The following is a 12,883-nucleotide window of genomic DNA, read 5'->3' on the forward strand; positions in this document are numbered from 1 at the left end:
CCACACACTGCTAGAAGGCCAAATATTTTTTCAGAGCTAGATGCAGAAAAAAATTGTATTCAGTTTGCAACCTGATGGAGGTCAGTATAGATGGACTAATAGAGAAAGTCCCACACACTGCTAGAAGGCCACATATTTTTTCAGAGGTAGATGCAGAAAAAAATATATTCAGTTTGCAACCTGATGGAGGTCTGTATAGATGGATTAATAGAACAAGTCCCACACACAGCTAGAAGCCCAATATTTTTTCAGAGGTAGATGCAGAAAAAAATATATTCAGTTTGCAACCTGATGGAGGTCAGTATAGATGGACTAATACAACAAGTCCCACACACAGCTAGATGCCCAATATTTTTTCAGAGCTAGATGCAGAAAAAAATTATATTCAATTTGCAACCTGATGGAGGTCAGTATAGATGGACTAATAGAATGATGCTATGCCCAAAAGATTTTACTTCACTAGGTGCAGTAAAAAAATTGGTATTCTATACACAGGTGGTATATCTTGCAACACAGATAGGCTACTCCACTGACTAACACACTCTGCAATAGGCCAAAAAGGATTAGCTTTACTAGATTCAGCCAAATGCTGTGAAAAAAACTTGCACACCACTGGCACAGACCTGCCTGGCAAAAACTGATAGGAACTGATGAAACCTAGTCCTGAAAAGGACTCCAATTACAATTAGTCTTTACTCCCACAACCTATCTATTTAAGAGCACAGACCTGCCTGATAAAAGTCGTAGGAAATGCTGTAACCTAGTCCTTAAAAGGACTGCAATCACAACTATTCCCTACTCCCAAGCTATCTGTAGATTTGTGCGAAAATTGGCTTGAAATTAACAAGGTATAGCGCACACAGCAACAGCGGTGCTGTCTAACACGCAGCTGCAGCAGTGAGAAAATGGTGGCAACGGGGAAAATGGCTTGGTCTTATAGGGCAAGGACATGTGACATACACTGCCAATGGCACATGCCCTTGCTTGTGTGAAAAAAAGCACTTCGCTCCGTGTGTGCGCTGCTGATAGGCTGACAGATTGCACCTCCCCACTGTAAATGCGGGAAAGAGAAAAAAAAATGAAGATCTTCATTGTTCCTGCAGAGATCCATCCCCTGCCCCTCCCCCCACCCCGCTGTACACTCAAACTGCGTATTAACATTAATTTTCATCATTACTGAGAAAAAATCCAGTTATGATTTTGGTGCACGAACAGTTATCGAACATAACCTCGAACAGCCGAATTTTTCTCAAATTGTTCGTGTTCGCCGAACGGCTCGAACACCGCCCAAAACAGCTCGAATTTGAGATTGGCGAACAGTTCGAGTAGAACAACGCTCATCTCTACCTCTGACCTCCATGTCATTTCCAAGGGGCATTGGAGTGCCTTGAAATTTTTGGTAGGCATTGCACTCACTGTATGCCCTATAACTATGTAGCCGAACCGCTCCTTTTGGTACAGAAACATATCCTACAAGACATGTGTGGTTGACTGGCCTGACATTGATGTGAATGGTCCCTGTTCCTCCTGCTCTTTCTCCTTTACCACAACCTCATCCACATTCATCACCTGAAGCTTTGTTTTAACGGGAGTCATAGAACTGGGATAGTAGCAAGAAAACATCCAGCAATCCTCGGAGGGGATAGGATATGCGCCAAAACGCTGAACACCTCAGGCCTAGCTGCTACTACATACATGTGCTTGCATTCCAAGAAAACAAAGCAGATGCTAACTTCTATCATCATCATCATGCTCCTCACCTTGGCATTCTCAACTCCCCTGATGGAGAAACTAGGGCCCACCGGAGCAGTCTGGTTCTCTGGTGAGCTCGTCCAATGCTGCCCTAAAGCAGGCCGGGCTAAGAAAAGTGTGGGGGGAAGTTCCAAGGAGAAACGGGGGCGGCTGGGGACCATTTATGGACACCCGGCCTCCCCCAGGCGGCTGGAGACCATGTGTAGACCCTGCCGCGGGGTGGCTGGGGACCGAGTATGGACACCCGGCCGCCCCCTGGCGGCTGGGGAACGAGCGTGGACACCCGACCGCCGGGCGGCTGGGGACTGAGTATGGATACCAGGCCGCCGACGCAGCCATGACATGGTGGCCGGCATTTGCCTCCACATGCCTAAAAGGCCCAATTTTAAGTGCAAGCAAGCTAGCAGTATGGTATTGCAGCCTGGGGGTGGGTGGGTGGCAGGTTGCACACTTACGCTTGCATTCCAAGAAAACAAAGCAGATGCTAACTTCTATCATCATCATCATGCTCCTCACCTTGGCACTCTCAACTCCCCTGATGGCGATGTGACGCCCAGCTGCGCTTGGTACCACAGATCCTAGAGGGGTGCATTACCGGATTTCACCACAAGAGGCCCCCACAGCATACACACACCTCCACCTTCCAGCTCAGACCACCAGAGGGAGCCCGATAGGGATATAAATAGGGAAGGTGGAGCTAGACAGCTCAGTGATTCAGCAGTTCCTGCTCAGACACAGAAGGAGTCAGTGCACTCGAGCCAGAGCCTAGCAGTTTCTGCAGAAAGAGTTCAGTATAGTCTGTAGAGTGAGTCCAGACTAGAACTCACAGAGCTCAGGATAGAGAGCTAGGAGTATGCCAACACTCTGAGAGCGGCGAAGAAGAGCAGCGTCCCAGCTGCAGTGTGTGTAGCCTAGTGAGGGCCTGAGTGGGGCTGAAGGCAAGTGGAAGAGAGTAACATAGGGGGCAGAGGATCTTTACAAGCTCACCCCAGAAGCATATACTGGACACCGGGTCCGAGTCTACGTGGATCTTCATGACCAGTAGAAAACAACCGGAACCCCTGGCGAACTACATGTCCCAGGATCACCAAAAGCTGATACGTACCAGGGTCAGGACCCCAGAGAATAGGGAGAGTGATCTCCAACAGAAGGCCCTATCACCAAGTCAGCAGGTGCAGAATAGAAACCAAGTCAGGCTTAGCTCCAGGCAGGTCAGAAACTTACTACTGAGAGGCAAGAAACAGGAGGCCCTACACCCACTCACTGGGGAGAATCCGGATGTGCACCCCTCACCCTACAGTGCTCCGGGATGTGCCCGAATTTCCATCAGTAATAGGTACTGAAGTGACTTTCGTGTGTGCTCCTATTCTTGCTCTGACCCGGCTGGGTCCCCTCTGTCCTGCATCCCCCCTCCTATGCTGCCCTGAGGCCCTGCTCCACCTCTGGGGAGCGATACCATCTAAGCTGCCACAACACCGGCCTCAGTGGACTGCTGCAGCGCTGGTGATCTTCACCAGACACCACAGGTGGCGTCACGAACATTTGCAAACCTATTATCCCAATATACAGTCCCCTCTTTTCAGTTGTCCGCCCTGGGCCACGGACCGGGCCAGCCACCGTGATACCCCCTAGACAACAACAGGAGATTAGACCCCTAAAATATAACTTTTATTTGAATATGCTAAAAAGGACTCAACAGTCACCACAACAACAAACACATAAGACAAAATGCCAGGGAACAGGGATAAGTCACACATTAGTCAGGAAGGATTGCGGGCTCTATCTGTCCCTATTTTGTCCCTAAATTCTCTCCCTTCCTGACAGCGGAGGTTGGCACCCTAATTTTTGCTCCGTGGAGCCCCCGCTCAACGTCGGTGTCCCTAATATCCATGGTAAATATCTATCTTTATATTTAAAAAACCACAATCATGAATAAAAGATAGAGAGAAGTGAACGTACAGATTAAGAAGCCGACAATTCATCATAGATATGCATTTAAGGAGACCCAAGTTTGTATATTGCGACAATAATAATAGCCCTGGGAATTTTTAGAAGGTAAGATTTGTCTCAAGATAGCTGGTTTATTACATTCATATATAAACCAGCATATACTAAATAACCAAAGCTAATAAAGCTGGTTCTGTTATACATGAGACTAATCCCCAGAAGTAATGCCCACAGACCGGTATCACATGTGCAACACTGCTCTATGTCGTTCTGAGTTGTCAGAGCCAGAATGTGATCGAGACTGTAACACATACAAGCAAAACAAATGACCAACTCTAAATGCATTAAAACAATCTCAATATCATTTAGTAAGGAATAGCATTTATCATTGGTAATGCATTATGTCACATCTCATAGATATCAAAGAAATAACACATATCATTGGTGATTCCTAATATCCTATCTCAGAAAATACAGTGACTTAGCACTTATCATAGATAGTCCCTCATATCATGTCCCAAATGCAAAAACAGTCTGATATCATATAAATAGATAGGGAGCAACACTTATCATTGATGATCCCTCATATCTCGTCCCAACGCGTTTCTCCCTGGTACTCTCCAGGGTTCATCAGGGGAACTGGAGAGGCAATCAATCCTTCTCTCCAGACGCTCAGTCAGTGCTGCAAGTGTTGCAAGCTCCAAGGAGAAATAGGGGCGGCTGGGGACCGTTTATGGACACCCGGCCGCCCCCAGGCGGCTGGGGACCGTGTGTGGACACCCGGCCGCGGGGTGGCTGGGGACCGAGTATGGACACCCGGCCGCCGGGAGGCTGGGGACTGAGTATGGATACCTCGCTGCCAAAGCAGCCATGAGGTAGTGGCCAGCTTCGGCCTCCTCCAAACTAAAAGGCCCCATTTCAAGTGCAAGCAAGCTAGCAGTATGGTATTGCAGCCTGGGGGTGGGTGGGTGGCAGGCTGCATACTTGCGCTTGTATTGCAAGTAATGGGGGAGGTACAATTGAACTCTGCCCTGGGACAAGGACTTGCACGGGGATAGTTGCAAGTCTGCATCTTCTGATGCGTCAAGGATGACTTCTGATGGGCACTCTTTTAGGCAGTGACCTGGGTGTCAGAGATGCTTCCAGGGGTCTTCCCCATGCTGTTCCCATGTCTTTTCAGCACTGTATGCATGTGTCACACAGCACATGGCCAGATAAGATTGTAAAATGTTTAAATGACATTTCCCGGTGAATGCATTTGTCACGGTTGAAAGCAATACAAAAGTGCAAAAACGCATGAAAAATGCTACTTGTGAACATAGCCCAAGGTGTGGAGGAGTATTTTTGTTTTTGGTTATTTATTTTACCTTATACACAAGTCTTTACCCTGGAAAGGATGTTCCTTAACATATTTCACAGGAAAACCATTTCAGTTTTGTTTTTCAACGTTTTATTGTGAGCCCGTAAAAGTGGCTTAATACCTCTGACCATGTTGTTGACAGCAGTGACCTGGGGGTCAGAAATGTTTCCTGGGGCGATCCCTATGCTTTCCCCATGTCTTTTGAACACTGTCACTATCGTTTTGGGCACTTTTTAGGCTTTCTACAGACTGCCGGGGGTGCCACCGCAAAAATGCTCCGGTCTCCCATAGACTAACATAGGGCTCGTTGCTCGGGTCGAGCACCAGAGTATCACGGTGAGCTCGGCCCGAGCTTCGAGCACCCGAGCATTTTAGAAGTGACCTATGATAATAATTACAGATCTCTTCATTCTTTGAAGGTGGGAAAACTTGCAAAACCGACAGAGAATCAAAGAGTTATTTTTCCAAACTGTATGTACTGATATCATTTCAGGTGAAGGCAGATAAATTGTCTTGGGGAGGTGAAAATATAAATTTTAAGTTTATTACTTTGCTGTTATCTTAGTTTTCTTTTGTCCTTTAAAGCTTTAACTTTCATAGATTCTGCTCCTTTTCTTCAATGGGTTTAATTTATATAACGTCTAAAAAAAAAGAAAACGGATCCTCTAGCTCAGGGATGTAAAACTCAATTACAGAGAGGGCCAAAATAAAAAACTTGGACAAAGTCATGGGTCAAATTTGATATGTATAAACAGCTCCCCATATAGTATAATGGCCCCACATAGTCCTCCATACAGTATAATGGGCCCCACATAGTCCTCCATACAGTATAATGGGCCCACGTAGACATCCATACGGAATAATGGCCCCACATAGTCCTCCATATAGTATAATGGGCCCCACACAGCGCTCCATACAGAATAATGGGCCCACATAGTCCTCCATAGAGTATAATGGGCCCCACATAGTCCTCCATATAGTATAATGGGCCCCACATAGTCCTCCATACAATATAATGGGCCCAACATAGTCCTCCATACAATATAATGGATCGGTTCGATAAATTCCGGTTTGTATATCGCGGCGCTTCCAAATAGGGCCCAGTGGATATTTACATTCAGGATTTATTAATTAGAATATAAAATAGCAATGTACAACGCGTTTCTACTCATTACAGAGTCTTCATCAGGTACAATTTCGTAGTCATGCTTATGGAAGGTCTCTTCATTATATAAAGCACTGATCAGGTTCATCAGGGTCATGGACCGCCCAGTTAATTAATCATGTTAATTGAGTTGGTTTATGCATGTGATTAATTAATCATGCAATCTAAGGTTGTCTCTACTAGAGTAAAATCAAATAAAAATACAACAACTACAATAAAAATGCAACAACAACAAAAAAAAAAAAAAAAAAAAAAACACACAAAATACTTTCTTAAATGATTAAGAAGAAATAAAAACCTATTTTTGGTTAAAATGGTTAAAAGAATGTTTTTCTCCCCTGCATGTAGATCCAGTTACACTATCGCTCACTATTGACAGATTGTATTTAAGAGGAAAATCAGATTCTTAATAATATTATGTTGTTCTTACTGACCTTCAGTGTGGTTATTATTTCTCTATTTAATGACTAATAAATATATGTTTATTGTTAATATATTCAAGGTCCTCTAATGTAAAGTGAACTCAGTGTGGTTCTGCCTGTTCAACTTTGTTTTTCTATCAAATATATTCAATTCTGTCATTTAATCCCTCTGGCTGTAGACACCGCATGCGATAAATCCAGAAGGATTCCTTTCTATTCAATGTTTGAATTCTATTCTGGGTGGAAACTGGTATGGATTCTACGGGGGTTATTTGAACTTCAAAAATTACATACATGGATAAGTCTGAACACAATGTGGGATTCATACCTAATGAAATAGATCTAGACACTAAAAAGAAGATCAATACATTGTTTTTCATGTTCGAAAAAACAATGAAGATGGAAATTAGACACCAGCTCGACGCGGAATTTTTAAATATATGTTTAGATAAAAGTATTATCCCTAGGGGACTGGAGATTCATTTTGACAGTTCCTTTCCGGAAGATCCGGATTTCACAAAGGACTGGAGAAAGATTATAGACAATTGTTCTTACAAATTAATGTCTTTATTGATAAAGAAAAGGAAAATGCTTGCAAAAAATGCTTCTGAAAACTGTGAAAAATTGTTGACAGAACTGAATGAATTCAATCATTCCTCCTACTTTAACATAGTAAATTCTGATACAAATGGGAATCTGCAGAGATTTGAGAATGGTCTTATCGAACATAAAACCAAAAAACTGAGGAGAGACATGTATCCCTACAATAACAATAAAAATAATCTTAGAAATAATATGGAAGCAAATTTTAAGCAAAATACAGTTGAAAATATAAATTTATGTAAAACTAATAAAGAGAAACAATTACATCAAAACACCAAAGAGAACATCACAAACGAAAACATGTTTTCAAAAAAACAGAGAGAAACTATAGACACTATTTGTACGTTTTACAATTCAAAGCATGCAAGGAATAGACAAACCTCAAATAAATATTGGGTAAATGAATCAACTCCCAATCACAATCGGATTCCAAGGAAAAATAATGCAAGCTTCTCAACTATTAAACAGTCACATTGCCAGTCTACACCTAGTAGTGGGAAAAATTTCCAACATACAGAGAAAATAAAATCTCCCTGCAACATAATTCCCACTGCTAATATCTCTCCCATTCACATAGAAGTCAATGCGGAAGTGCATAATCTTCCGGCACCCAACCCGGGTCTCCCACCCTTAAAATTATTAACAAATAAAACAACTACGACTGCTAACACATGGGTTAATCCCTGTTCAATAGAAAGCAGGGACATCGAAGAAATTACTGAATGTGAGGATCTTCTAAATATAACAAATCTAGCAAATTTAACAACACATAGTGTAGAGGACAGCTCTCAACCCTTTATAACTGTCATCCAAGCACCGTCATACTCCCCTTCATCTACAGCCTCACATATTTCTTTTTTAGAGATTGGACCCCTCCAACCCCCACCTCTATTAGAAACACTGCTTCCTCCGATAATAAGCCTCACCTCTATGGCTCCCATTATGCTACCTCCTTCACAACAGCAGATAACTCAATTTTTTCCCTTGATTACATCTCAAACCAACAAAAAAAGAAAAGGCGGCCCAGAGGCACGAGAGCAGGTAGGAAACACCCTAAAAAAATCATTACCAAATCCTACCTCCTTAAATCTGATAGAAAAAGAAAAAATAGCCCAAACAAAAAAATAAAAAGTAATAAGAAACATATAAAAAATAAAAAAGTAATGAACAGAGATAGGAAAGTAAACTCAGATAAAATAAAAATTTTTAATTTATCTAAATACACACTAAACGAAAATGAACAAACTCTGCTTGAAAAAGGACTGAACTTCTGCCCTGACCAACGTGCAAATAACTTTGATCTGTACATTGATCTAAATCAGTTCATAAGACGTCTTACCCTATCCAGACATTTTGCGATAAAAGAAAAAATAAAAGAAAAAACTTTTGAACCTACGGAAATACGTAAAAATCCTAAAAATAATTCTAAGTCTGAAAATAAACATGATGAAAATATACATCTTGTAGTTAAAAATAGATCTAATTTTAATCCTATCCATCATAGAGGAAGCTACATTGAGACCTTCCTCTCATTGGTAGGGGACGAATTCCGCAAAATAAATAAAAAACAGTTTTTTAAAAAATCTTCAAAAAAGAATAATAAAAAACACCATGTGAAAGAAAACCTGAAAACAAGAGCTAACATCACAAAAAAAGAAAAATGTGCCATAAAAACCTTAAAAAATAATAATACAATTGTCATTAGAGAAGCAGATAAAGGGGGGGGGGATAATAATTCAAGATCGAGAAGCGTACCTCAAAGAAGCACATAGAATACTATCAGATGAAAAATATTATAGTAAACTTAATATAGATCCTTCAAAAACCATTTCTAAAGAATATCATCTAATCATAAATACCGCTTATGAAAAAGGAATTATAGATAAAAGAGAAAAGCAGTTTCTCACAAATAAAGAATACTCCCTAGCTTTTTTTTATCATCTACCCAAAATTCATAAGGATCCAATCAATCCACCAGGTCGCCCCATTATAGCTGGTATAAATTCACTCACCAGCTATCTTTCCCATTATATCGATCTCCATCTACAAAACATAGTGAAAAAACTCCCATCGTATCTACGTGATTCTACCCAACTGATAGAAGAATTACAGGATATATATTGGGAAGAAGGATATTGGTTCATATCCTTAGATGTAACAGCACTATATTCAAACATAGACCACCAATTGGGGATATCAGCAACTCGATATTACTTAGAAACATATACTAATATGCCGCAAGCACAAATACAATTCATTCTTTTATTCCTTGAATTCATCTTAAAGAGAAATATATTTGAATTCCAAGACCAGTTATATGTCCAGAAGCTCGGTACAGCAATGGGGACTCGAGTCGCGCCTAGTTTCGCTAATTTATTCATGGGACGTTTCGAGTCCCTATCAGCTCTGACAAAAGCCATGTATACAGAAAATATTATCCTGTACCGTAGATATATTGATGATCTAGTTATCCTGTGGAAAGGAGACCAAAAAATGGCGGAACAACTTATTTATGAACTAAACCAAAATGAGTGGGGTATCAATTTCACTTTTAATATGAGTATAAATAAAATCAATTTTTTAGATTTAGAAATCAGTTTTAAAAAAAACTCATTAATAACAAAAACATACTTTAAAGTAGTAGATTCAAATGGATATTTAGAGTTTAATAGTGCACATTTTCACAAATGGAAAAAAAACATCCCTTATAGCCAGTTTTTACGTATAAGGAAAAATAACACACAACTAGAGGACTATAATATACAAGCAAAAGTCCTTATAGACCGGTTTAAAACAAAAAAGTACCCCAAAAAACTAATTTCAGCAGCATATGAAACCAACAGAAAAAAGACACAGAAGGATTGCCTTTTGGCAATGAAAAATAAGTCAAATAAGACAGAAAAAATTGAGGAAAAGAGCAAGGAACACAAATTAAAAACAGATACCACCTTAAAATTCCCCAATGACAGTACAAGGTTCACAAAAAATCCTTTACAACCTAATAAATGGAGATTTAACTTCATCACAGCCTATAATAAGGAAAACTTAAATGTCAGAAAAATACTCAGTAAATATTGGTATATTCTGCAACAAGATCCTCTTCTAAGAGAATCCCTACCTGAAAGACCAGGGATCACCTTTAGAAGAGGAAAAACCATCAGGAATTTGATAGCTCCAAGCCGACTTAAAAACATCCCCACTTTATCTGAGCAAAAAAGATTCAATACAACCAAATCAGTGGGAGTATTCAAATGCAGAAAGAAACTTTGCAACTGTTGCAGATGTATATCACACGGCTGCAAAGAGATTATCTGTCATAGTACAGGTGAAAAATTTCCAATTCGCCAGTATCTCACCTGTCAAACAGACTACGTTATATACGTTATTACTTGCAAATGCGGTTTACAATACGTCGGTCGTACCATAAGAAAAGTGCAAAACCGCCTTAGTGGACACCGTCACAATGCCAAAATAGGGCTTTTAACACATAGCCTATCACGCCATCTACTGCAGAATCACGGGGGGAAATTTGAAGTTCAAATAACCCCCGTAGAATCCATACCAGTTTCCACCCAGAATAGAATTCAAACATTGAATAGAAAGGAATCCTTCTGGATTTATCGCATGCGGTGTCTACAGCCAGAGGGATTAAATGACAGAATTGAATATATTTGATAGAAAAACAAAGTTGAACAGGCAGAACCACACTGAGTTCACTTTACATTAGAGGACCTTGAATATATTAACAATAAACATATATTTATTAGTCATTAAATAGAGAAATAATAACCACACTGAAGGTCAGTAAGAACAACATAATATTATTAAGAATCTGATTTTCCTCTTAAATACAATCTGTCAATAGTGAGCGATAGTGTAACTGGATCTACATGCAGGGGAGAAAAACATTCTTTTAACCATTTTAACCAAAAATAGGTTTTTATTTCTTCTTAATCATTTAAGAAAGTATTTTGTGTGGTTTTTTTTTTTTTTTTTTTTTTGTTGTTGTTGCATTTTTATTGTAGTTGTTGTTGTATTTTTATTTGATTTTACTCTAGTAGAGACAACCTTAGATTGCATGATTAATTAATCACATGCATAAACCAACTCAATTAACATGATTAATTAACTGGGCGGTCCATGACCCTGATGAACCTGATCAGTGCTTTATATAATGAAGAGACTTTTCATAAGCATGACTACGAAATTGTACCTGATGAAGACTCTGTAATGAGTAGAAACGCGTTGTACATTGCTATTTTATATTCTAATTAATAAATCCTGAATGTAAATATCCACTGGGCCCTATTTGGAAGCGCCGCGATATACAAACCGGAATTTATCGAACCGATCTACTGAGCAAACAGGATCTTCCAACATGAGGACCTGATCCTTCCGGTAAAGCGTGCTGCAAGCCACAAGAGTCCACCACTACTAAACGTTAAACTTCAAGATTACTCAAAGGTGAGCAGTTTTCAGTTACCTCACCCTTATTTACAAATCCTAAAATATACTGCACTTAGATCTGCGCCGTTCCTTTTTCCATTTTCTCCCCTAGAAGCTGAGAGACAGCTTTACTAAATACAATATAATGGGCCCTACATAGTCCTCCATAGAGTATAATGGACCCCACATAGTCCTCCATACAGAATAATGGGCCCACATAGTCCTCTATACAGTATAATGGGCCCACATAGCCCTCCATACAGTATAATGGACCCCACACAGTCCTCCATAAAGTATAATGGGCCCACACACTCCTCCATACAGTATAATGGGCCCCACATATTTCTCCATACAGTATAATGGGCCCCACATAGTCCTCCATACAGTATAATGGGCCCTACATAGTCCTCCATACAGTATAACGGCCCCACATCATCTTCCATACAGAATAATGGGCCCTACATAGTCCTCCATACAGTATAATGGACCCCACATAGTCCTCCATACAGAATAATGGGCCCACATAGTCCTCTATACAGTATAATGAGCCCACATAGCCCTCCATACAGTATAATGGGCCCCACATATTTCTCCATACAGTATAATGGGTCCTACATAATCCTCCTTACAGTATAATGGACCCCAAATAGTCCTCCATACAGAATAATGGGCCCACACAGGCCTCCATACAGTATAATGGCCCCACATAGTCTTCCATACAGAATAATTGCCCCACATAGTTCTCTATACAGTATAATGGCCCCACCTAGTCCTCCATACGGAATAACAGGCCCACCGAGTCCTCTATACAGCATAATGGGCTCCACATAGTCCTCCATACAGAATAATGGCCCCACATAGTCCTCCATATAGTATAATGGGCCCCACACAGCGCTCCATACAGTATAATGGGCCCACATAGTCCTCCATAGAGTATAATGGGCCCCACATAGTCCTCCATACAGTATAATGGGCCCCACATAGTCCTCCATACAATATAATGGCCCCACATAGTCTTCCATACAGAATAATGGGCCCTAAATAGTCCTCCATAGAGTATAATGGACCCCACATAGTCCTCCATACAGAATAATGGGCCCACATAGTCCTCTATACAGTGTAATGGGCCCACATAGTCCTCCATACAGTATAATGGCCCCACATAGTCTTCCATACAGAATAATGGGC

Source organism: Phyllobates terribilis, unplaced genomic scaffold (assembly GCF_046119375.1).
Source record: "Phyllobates terribilis strain yellow unplaced genomic scaffold, ASM4611937v1 Scaffold_3__8_contigs__length_932513732, whole genome shotgun sequence".
NCBI lineage: Eukaryota > Metazoa > Chordata > Amphibia > Anura > Dendrobatidae > Phyllobates > Phyllobates terribilis.